Source organism: Mus caroli, chromosome 15, assembly GCF_900094665.2.
Source record: "Mus caroli chromosome 15, CAROLI_EIJ_v1.1, whole genome shotgun sequence".
NCBI classification, from domain to species: domain Eukaryota; kingdom Metazoa; phylum Chordata; class Mammalia; order Rodentia; family Muridae; genus Mus; species Mus caroli.
This window is the reverse complement of record NC_034584.1, coordinates 18,838,894-18,849,021: the sequence shown is the minus strand read 5'-3', so window position 1 is coordinate 18,849,021 and position 10,128 is coordinate 18,838,894. Positions and strand designations below refer to the sequence as shown.

The 10,128-nt window shown below is 35.9% G+C and overlaps 1 protein-coding gene across 6 annotated transcripts in view; it reads right to left on the bottom strand.

The window, feature by feature from the left end:
* The window catches only part of Cdh18 (cadherin 18), an 867,298-nt gene that overhangs the window by 230,178 nt on the left and 626,992 nt on the right, over window positions 1–10,128 (bottom strand). The window lies entirely within an intron of this gene.

Here is a 10,128-nt window from a genome sequence, read left to right as displayed (position 1 = left end):
AGGGAGAGGGAGAGGGAGAGGGAGAGGGAGAGGGAGAGGGAGAGAGAAACTAGGATGAACAACATTATATTTGGAGCCAGAGTAATAACACTTTCTTTAGGACTTATTTGGACAAGTTTGAAGAATATGACAGTGGGCTTTATTATCTGAAACAAAATAAAGCCACATCTCAACATATTTGGAAGTTTTGTTGTGTGTACTTTATACAGATGGTTGCTTCTGTGTGCTGTGACTAGAAATTTTCCCTCTGCTGAAAAATGAAAGAGTTGTGGTTTTTTTCATAAATTTTCAGTTATTTTTATAAGTTTTTTTTAATCACTGATGTTTTGGGGAAGACAGAACAAGGATAGATATGATGTGTGAGTAACCCACAAGGTTTATTGAAAAATAATGCACTGAATAAAGATATTATTCCTTACAGAGCATCTGTTCTACTGTTTCAAGTACATGAAACAAACAGACAAATCTAACTCACTGTTGCTCAACTCAAATCAAATTGGTAGTTTTCAGGAGACAGGATGAAAGCTTTGAATTGTAATGTGGTTTAAGATTGCCCTGAATATTTTATGTATTATCAAATATCTTCAAATTCTATACGTACTATATATTTAATATAGAGTATAAGAGTAGTAAATCTATATCAATTTGGGCCTTACTTTTATATTTGAGGTTTATGATATTTGTGTAGATTACTGGAAAATGTACACATTATATTTTATTTTGCATTGATAGACATTTCTTTTTGAAATGATAGAATACATTTTCTCCCAGTGTCCAAAATTCCAATTTTTAGTTCTCCATAGTACTTGAGAACATGCATCCTAAAACTAATACACTAAAGTACTAAAAAGTATGAGTAAGAAAAATAATCCTTCGTTGAAAATAAATGTAATTTTTGTAGAATCCTATCTCAATATGTGATTATAATATAAAACCATAATAACAAAGTATGAAGGTGTTCACACAAACTATGAGAAGAACAGGTATTAAATAAAGCACAGAGATGAGAATTAAATCCACAGAGCTCTGACCTAATGTCTGACAAAGATGGTCAAACATACACATTGGAGTAAATATGACATATAGAACAGATGTTGAAGAGAAAGCTGGAATTCTCCATGGAGAGTGATAAAACAACTTTTGCATCTTTCACCCTATACAGAAAGCAAGTAAAGATGTATTAAAGCTTCTAATGTAAGAGCTAAATTGTTGAAAATTACAAAAGAATACAAATAAACCAACTTCAAGATATGGATATAGGCAAGGTCTTAAAATAATTCTAATAGCACAAAACATAAAACCAGGAAATAATGAAAAACTCATATGAAATCAGAAAGTTATTGTGTAACAAATCAGGCAATCATAAGAATAAAGGCATGCTCTTCAGAAAGAAAAATATGTTTCTTTCTAGGTTATATCTATTCCAATTATTTTTGTTTCAATTTTTATTAGAAACTTTCTTTATTTACATTTCAAATGCTGTCCCAAAGTCCACTATACACTCGCCCAACCATGCTCCCCTACCCACCTACTCCCACTTCTTGGCCCTGGCGTTCACCTCAACTGGGGAATATAAAGTATGAAAAACCAAAAGGCCTCTCTTCCCAATGATGGCCGAATAAGCCACCTTCTGCTACATATGCAGCTAGAGACACAAACTCTGGGGGCACTGGTTAGTTCATATTGTTGTCCTTCTATAGGGTTTCAGACCCCTTCAGATCCTTGGGTATTTTCTCTAGCTCCTTCATTGGGGGCCCTGTTTTCCATTCAATAGATGACTATGAATATCCACTTCTGTATTTGCCAGGCATTGACATAGCCTCACATGAGACAACTATATCAGGGTAATTTTGCAAAATCTTGCTGGCATATGCAACAGTGTCTGTGTTTGGTGGCTGATTATGGTGGGATGGATCCCCAGATGGGTAGTCTCTGGATCATCCATCATTTCATATTAGCCCCAAACTTTGTCTCTGTATCTCCTTCCATGGATATTTTGTTCCATATTCTAAGGAGGAATGATTAACTACACGTTGGTCTTCCTTCATCTTGATATTCTTCTGTTTCTTCTGAAAAAACTCTTCTCAACAATAAAAGATCCTCTGGTGGAATCACCATGCCTGACCTTAAGCTGTATTACAGAGCAATTGTGATAAAAACTGCATGGTAGTGGTACAGCGACAGACAGGTAGATCAGTGGAATAGAATTGAAGACCCAGAAATGAACCCACACACCTATGGTCACTAGATCTTTGATAAGGGAGCGAAAACCATCCAGTGGAAAAAAGACAGCATATTCAACAAATGGTGCTGTTACACCTGGCGGTTATCATGTAGAATAATGCGAATGATCCATTCTTTTCTCCTTGTAAAAAGCTTAAGTCTAAATGGATCAAAGACCTCCACATAAAACCAGAGACACTGACATTTATAGAGGAGAAAGTGGGGAAAAGCCCCGAAGATATGGGTACAGGGGAAAAATTCATAAACAGAACAGCAATGGCTTGGCTTGTGCTGTAAGATCAAGAATTAACAAATGGGACCTCATAAAATTGCAAAGTTTCTGTAACACAAAAGACTGTCAATAAGACAAAAAGGCCACCAACAGATTGCGAAAGAATTTTTACCAATCCTATATCTGATAGGGGACTAATATCCCATATATGCAAAGAGCTCAAGAAGCTGGACTCCAGAAATTCAAGTAACCCCATTAAAAATGGGGTACAGTGCTAAACAAAGAATTCTCAACTGAGGAATACTGAAGGGCTGAGAAGCACTTGAAAAAAATGTTCAACATCCTTAATCATCAAGGAAATGCAAATCAAAACAACCCTGAGATTTCCCCCTCACACCAGTCAGAATGGCTAAGATCAAAAATTCAGGTGACAGCAGATGCTGGTGAGGATATAGAGAAAGAGGAACACTCTTCAATTACTGGTGGGATTGCAAACTTGTACAACCACTCTGGAAATCAGTCTGGTGGTTCCTCAGAAAATTGGACATAGTACTACCGGTAGATCCAACAATACCTCTCCTGAGCATATACCCAGAAGATGTTCCAACTGGCAATAAGGAACATTCTCCACTACGTTCATAGCAGCCTTACTTATAATAACCAGAAGCTGGAAATAACCCAGATGTCCCTCAACAGAGGAATGGATACAGAAAATGTGGTACATTTACACAATGGAGTATTACTCAGTTATTAAAAACAATGAATTTATGAAATTCTTAGGCAAATGATGTATCTGGAGGATATCATCCTGAGTGAGGTAACCCAATCACAAAAGAACTCACTTGATATGCACTCACTGATAAGTGGACATTAGCCCAGAAACTTAGAATACCCAAGATACATTTTGCAAAACACAAGAAAATCAAGAAGAAAGAAGACCAGCTGGTGAATACTTCATTCCTCCATAAAATAGGGAGCAAATACCCATGGAAGGAGTTATAGAGACAAAGTTTGGAGCTGAGATGAAAGTATGGGACCATCCAGAAACTGTTCCACCTGGGGATCCATCACCAAATGCATCAGCCACCAAATGCATCAGATACCAAACCCAGACACTGTTGCCTATGCCAGCAAGATTTTGCTGAAGGGACCCTGATATAGTTGTCTCATATGAGGCTATGCCAGTGCCTAGCAAACACAGAAGTGGATGCTCACAGTCATTTATTGGATGGAACACATGGCCCCAAATGGTGGAGCTAGAGAAAGTACCCAAGGAGCTGAAGGGGTTTGCAACCATATAGGTGGAAAAACAATATGAACTAACCAGTACCCCAGAGCTTGTGTCTCTAGCTGCATATGTAGCAGAAGATGGCCTAGTTGGCCATCATTGGGAGGAGAGGCCCTTGGTCTTGTGAAGATCATATGCCCCAGTAGAGGTGAATGCCAGGGCCAAATAGTGGGAGTAGGTGGATAGGGGAGCAGGGTTGGGGGGGGGAGTTATATGGGACTTTCAGAATAGCATTTGAAATAGCTTCAGTATTTAAACACACCAATTGGATTTTAAACTTCAGCACAGCTGTACTGACACTCAGTCATTTTGTCTGACCTGAGGTTAGAAAACCCTAAGTAGTAAGCTCAGATATTCAAGCATGGTGGCATGGATTGCTGATAGCTATACCTGTAGATTCTTTCTACATATGAGTGAAAGCAGCAGGTTTGTCTTTTTGCATGTTCCCTTCGTTGTTTTTCACCTGATATTATAAATTCCATTGCAATTGGTTTTCTTGCAAATCTCATGATTTTATTTTATTTTTTACGGTTGTATACTTTTATATGCTCTTTCTAAAGTTATCAATTGATGATTGTTCAGGAAGTTTTCCTTCTTTACAGTGAGTAGAGTAGCAACAATCATGGAAGACTGTGTTTCTAGAGTGCATTGACTTTCTGTTCTTCAGTAGCATATTCCCAAGTAATATAAATGAGTAATAGAGTCGTTCTATTTCTGTAATACTTTTTTATACTATTTTTTCCAAAATTTCCTAATCTTTCATCTACCTGCCACAAAAGTTTACATTCCCACAGGTTGTGAAAAATGGTTTCCTTTTCTTCATGCCAATTACCTGCCTTTGTTTTTATTCGTTTTCTTGTATATAGACATTCTGTCCAGAAGGGATTAGAGCCAAAACGGAGTTTTAATTTGTGCTTTTCTGACTGTGAAAGAGGTCAAACAATTTTTCAACTGTTCATTGGCTGTTTGTTTTTATATATTTTTGTGGATATTTCCTCTTTAGTTTATTAGGCCGTTGATTGAGATGATTTGTTTTCTCAGGTGTTTAATTCCCTCCATTGTCTTTATGCTTTTTTTGTTTTAAATATGAATCCCCTCTCTAAAGTTATCCTAATATCCTTTGTTTCTATAATAAAGGTTTAGCCAAAAGCAATTTATAAATAAAAGGGGTTATTTGACTTATGTTTCCAGTTCATAGTCAATTTTAGAGGGAAGTCATGGCAAAATCTCAATAGAAACCATAAAAGAATACTGAGTAGTGGATGCTCACAGGCTCATGCTAAAATAGATCTGCTAGGTAATCCATTTCCACCTACATAGATGTTGTGCTACTCATTGAGAGTAATGTGAGAAACACATTCACACAGACAGACTTGGCCACAGGTCACTTGTTTCTATGTAATTTTTCAATTGAAATTCCTTTTATTGATGAAACTAGATTGTTAAAATAAAAAACTTATCATTAAAATTAATTGGAATATGTGCTGTCACCTGAATTTTTGATCTTAGCCATTCTGACTGGTGTGAGGGGGAATCTCAGGGTTGTTTTGATTTGCATTCAGGTGCTCTTACCCATTGAGCCATCTAACCAGCCCCGAATTTCCCTGATGATTAAGGATGTTGACCACTTTTTTTCAAGTGCTTCTCAGCCCTTCAGTATTCCTCAGTTAAGAATTCTTTGTTTAGCACTGTACCCTATTTTAATGGGGTTACTTGAATTTCTGGAGTCCAGCTTCTTGAGCTCTTTGCATATATGGGATATTAGTCCCCTATCAGATATAGGATTGGTAAAAATCTTTCGCAATCTGTTGGTGGCCTTTTTGTCTTATTGACAGTGTCTTTTGTGTTACAGAAACTTTGCAATTTTATGAGGTCCCATTTGTTAATTCCTGATCTCACAGCACAAGCCATTGCTGTTATGTTTATGAATTTTTCCACTGTACCCATATCTTTGGGGCTTTTCCCCACTTTCTCCTCTATAAATGTCAGTGTCTCTGGTTTTATGTGGAGATCTTTGATCCATTTAGACTTAAGCTTTTTACAAGGAGAAAAGAATGGATCAATTCACATTCTTCTACATGATAACCTCCAGTTGTGCCAGCACCATTTGTTGAAAATGCTGTCTCTTTTCCACTGGATGGTTTTCACTCCCTTATCAATGATCAAGTGACCATAGGTGTGTTGGTTCATTTCTGGGTCTTCAACTCTATTCCATTGATCTACCTGTCTGTCCCTGTACCAGTACCATGCAGTTTTTATCACAATTGCTCTGTAATACAGTTTGAGGTCAGGCATGGTGATTCCGCAAGAAGTTCTTTTATTGTTGAGAATGGTTTTTGCTATCCTAGGTTTTTTGTTATTCCAGATGAATTTGCAAATTGCCCTATCTAACTCAGTGAAAAATTGAGTTGGAATTTTGATGGGGATTGCTTTGAATCTGTAGATTGCTTTCGGCAGGGTAGCCATTTTACTATATTGATCCTGCCAATCCACGAGCCTGGGGGATCTTTCCATCTTCTGAGATCTTCCTGTTCTTTCTTCAGAGATTTGAAGTTCTTATCATACAGATCTTTCACTTTCTTAGTTAGTGTCACACCAAGGTATTTTATATTATTTGTGCCTATTGATCACTACCTCTCCTTTCCATGAGAGGATAAAAGGGACAATCTTAAGTTAGACTCTGTTGGCAACATCATATAAAACTTTCAGCCTGTAAAACTATAAGAGAAGTCACTGTCTGTTTCCTGACCATGAAGGGCCATGTAAAGAGAAAGAGCCACAATGTGGATCCTTAGAAGCTTACTTTTCCTCTCCAATAATCTTGCACAGAGTTAACATGAATGAGAAAGAAGATTTTATTCTAGTACCATCTGAGGCAGATGCATGCCCATGATGGATGAATGTGAGGCTTATGTAGGAAAAATAAGCATATGTTCACAATAAAACGTTTTGAAACATGAAAAAAGTATGCCTTCAGAAGTAGATCTGCAGATGCACATTGAGATTAAGAAATCACTATACTGCACAAATGAAAGGAGGAATAAAAGCTGCAATTACAATGATGCTCAGACAATAAGAAGCCATCAAAAATGAGGAATCGACTGAAAAAATACCATCTGGAACAGTAAAATATGAAAATTAAAATGTTAGTGGGTGCATTAAGCAGTGGATGTGACAGAATAAATATAAGCATGAGAGGAATTGGTAAGGCTCAGAAGGAATGGCATCCTGGAAGAGTAAACCAATAAAACATTTGTTGTTACATTTGTGTGTAGGTATGCTGTATATCCTTGTTTGTGTCTATGTGTGCATTGGTGTGTACACAGACACACACACACACAATCACATATATCTCTTTGTGTGAACATGGAGATCAGAAATCAATTTCAAATATGTTCTGATTGTTTTTCATATTTTTGTCTGAGATATGCTGTCTCACTAAATGGGATGCTGATCAAGATTCAGAGAAAATGGTCTACTAATGAATTCTAGGGATCCATCTGCGCACATCCTTTCACAGGTATGGTTGCATACAAATTGGTTGTCACATGAACAGTAGGTTTGTATTTAAATTTTTTGAACATTTGAAGACCCACAATAAAGAATGGTACTAATGTAATGTAAATTACTGCAATTACAAACTTTTACAAATGGCTTAAAAATAGAGAAACCAACAACTATCATTGAAGAAGATTGGGTCACATAAAAATCACACTAAGGGGCCAGCTACATATTATTCTTCCTGAAATGCCTTTTCTCCCCACCATGAACCATAATGAACTCTTACTTCCTTACACTATTTTTTTTTTGGTAAGTTATTTTGTCATAGCTTAGGTTCTTCAGTGCAACACTTGACATTTTGGAGGTCTGTAAGACATTGAGTGCTTTTAGTAAAGATGAGGGGTAGCTTTTAATGACCTGTCTTAGGCAACACTCATTATTATGTTTATTTCTAACAAAAATAAATTATTCCAACAAAAATAAATGAGTACTAGACTGCTTCTGTTTAAAAGTAAGATGGAGGAGTTGGCTAAATCTCTATGTCTCTTCTGTCTCTTCCATGTATAGAGCACAGTGGTCAAGATTCCTTCTACTCTCTCTGTTTCCATCAGAGGATAATATTTACCCAGAACACTAGGAATATGGATCTTAAAATAAAATCCGTATATGAATCATAGTGAATTAAAACTCCTGTATTCTAATTGCCAACATACAGATTAGGGTGACCAAAGGAGAGGTGCAGGTGAGTTAAAAGATGGCACATTGTGTCATGTCTCTATCTCCTTCTTAACTTTACCTATATCCCATTATTTTCTTTCCCTCTGTCACCCTCTTTCACCTCAATTTGTAACTCTCCTTATATAAGTGATGATGTCCATCCTCCTCTGACTAGAAGCAAAGCATTTCCTGCATGCCTGCAACTTCTTTTTATCTTCTTATACATTCTCATCTTCATTCAGAACTGTGGGGACTGAATTTCTTTTCACTGTGGAAAAGAAATTGGCTAATAACCCATATTATCTGATACCATCACAAAGTAGAATAAGCTAATAGTATTTTCTCCTCCTTGCCAATTAAGAAGTAACAATTAAAGATAAAGCAGGCTTACACAGTAAGTAGTAATAATGAAGGCCGTATGTGTATGTGTGTGTGTGTGCCTGTGTGTGTGTGTGTGTCTGTGTGTGTGTTTGTCTGTGTGTGTGTGAGTGTATGTGTGTGTGCGTGTGTAAAGAAGCACCTGACACATATGAAAGTTGCAGAGACATTCCAGAATCATGTAAGACATAATGGCTGTAATCTGCTCCAATTCTGTTTTGTGTGTTTGCTATTTTAATTTTAAAATTTTACTATACTTGTTTTTAATTTAGTACTGCAATTTTGTATTATTTTAAGCTACATAATATCGATATTTATAATCATGCAAAACTGTCAAAATTACTCAAATATGTTCATGTAAAATATAATTGCAATGCATTTATGTGGTAACATAATTATGGCTACATTATAAATTTCCATTCAAGCTGATTTTTGCTTTATTTAGCCATTTTAAACACTTGAGCTTAGCTACAAATATCTTCCTATATCTAAGCATTTCTGATAGAATATCATTTGCCGCTATTTTATCTTAATTCAAGGAGGCAAAACAATACGTTACACAGTAAAAATATTGTTGTAAACATGTTTGCAATATCATTGTAGTTTAATAATTATATTTAATTACATTATGTGTAAACACAACTTTACATTTCATAGTTCTGTAATTTTTTAATCATATGACTACTGTTTTTAAAGTAATGATTTTCCCAAGCAACTAATTTAGATATATACATGATGGGTAGATAGATAGATAGATAGATAGATAGATAGATAGATAGATAGATAGATAGAGACAGTGAAAGAGAGAAAGAAACAGAGAGGGAGAAAGAAGGCCTATGTGAAACAATAAAGTGTCATCCCATTATTCCTTATTTCCTTGCTTACGTTACAGTACTATAATTTATCCTTCCCTACAGTAGCATGTGTTTCAAATTCCATCAACAGGTGCACAATAAGAAACCAATGAATCAAACAAATAAGTAATATTACTTTATAGTAATTTGAAAATGTGTGACAAGTAACATGTAAATTACATATTGTTGTATGCTGATGTATATAACAAATGTACTACTATGAATTATATGTAGCTTAGGGAATAATTAATTGTATACACAATACAATGCTTATCTAATACATCCAATTATTTACCAAAGTTGAGTAGAGTGTTATCCTTAGTCAGTAATGTCCAGCCTCTATGAATGAGTACTTGATTAAATGAATGAGCAGATGTGAATGTTCAGGTACCTGTGCTGAAGCACTGATTTTCATTTTTACTGTACTTCTGCTTCCTTGATGGGTTTATTATGTTCTGAATATCCTCGCTCTCTCTTGAGTCTTTATATATTTCAAATCCTTTATGGTTTAAAACTCTCCAATTTTACCTTCTCCATTTAGTATAGTTTAAATGGTGAAATTAAAAGAAATACAGAAGAAATTGCTCTTATTTTATTTTTGTTAGTAGATAGACAGACAGACAGGCATATATTTTAAGGTTTTCCCTTCATTCGTTCTCTGCACCCATTACTTGCTTCCTCGTGTCTCTTCTTAATTCTAATCATAATGCACTTGGGAAATATTCTAATCACTAGAATTAAATGATCAAACATGATTAATACAGGTGATGAGTGAAGTAGAATATATAAATTATAAAATGTGAAAATTCGACCAGGGCAGCTGGGGCGCAGGGTCTGCTGACACTCGCCAGCTACCCACAACACCCGCCACAGGATCCTAAGACTTCTGGTGAGTGGAGCACAGCTTCTTCTCCAATCCAATTGCGCGGGACCTG